Genomic DNA, 830 nt, shown 5'->3' on the forward strand with positions numbered 1-830 from the left:
CCAGTGAGTGGCTGGGGCGGGGTGTCCGGGACGGGGGTCTCTGCCCGGGAGGTTGAGATGAGGGGCTCTGGGGACTGGGGGAGGCTCCCGGGAAGTGAAAAGGGGTGAACCACAAAGTCTCTGCCGGTCTCTGCCTCAGTTTCCCTCCTCTTCTCCCCGTAACCCCGAGTCTCCTTGCTTTTGAGGGCAAGGGGAAGGCTTGAGGGGCTCAGTCTGGCGCCCCAAGCCTCGTGGCTCCTGCTCTTCCCCCACCCCCACCCCCGATCCCCACCCCCACAGCCCTTCGCCTACGTGCAGGCTCTCGCGATTCTTTCCATCCACAGCCGAGGGGCCTGGGGGCTCCGGACGCCTGGGTCACCCCGAGAGTTTCTGCGGCTCCGGCGGCCCCGCCCCCACCCCGCGCCTCCCGCTCCTCCACTTCTTGGCTCGGTTCCTCCTGGCCGAGCCGGCCTGGCTCAGCGCCAATCTCCCCAGCTCTCCCCTGGGTGTCCTTGCAGCTCCCTCGCCAAACCGCCCCTCTGTGCGCCCTCCCCCCTTGACCTGCGCTTCAGGAGAGGAGCTGGGTTCCCCCCATGACCCTCCACGAGACTCCGAAACCGGGCCCCACGAGCTCAGGGGACCCTCTGCTGCGAGGAACTCAGACACGGTACCAGGCCGGCGGGAGACCCGCTCGGAGGCTGGGGGTCGTACCACCTACGAGGGGGTACACGGAAGTCGGCCGACAGCAAGCGACCGGCGTGGAGAGTTGTGCGGGTTCGCGCGTGGTCCCGTCCAGGTGCCACAGGCAGGGAGTCCCTCTGGCCCTGCTCCCGCCCGCTCCCAGCTCCGAT

The sequence above is a fragment of the Myotis brandtii genome, unplaced genomic scaffold (genome assembly GCF_000412655.1).
Source record: "Myotis brandtii unplaced genomic scaffold, ASM41265v1 scaffold573, whole genome shotgun sequence".
In the NCBI taxonomy this organism is placed as follows: Eukaryota; Metazoa; Chordata; class Mammalia; order Chiroptera; family Vespertilionidae; genus Myotis; species Myotis brandtii.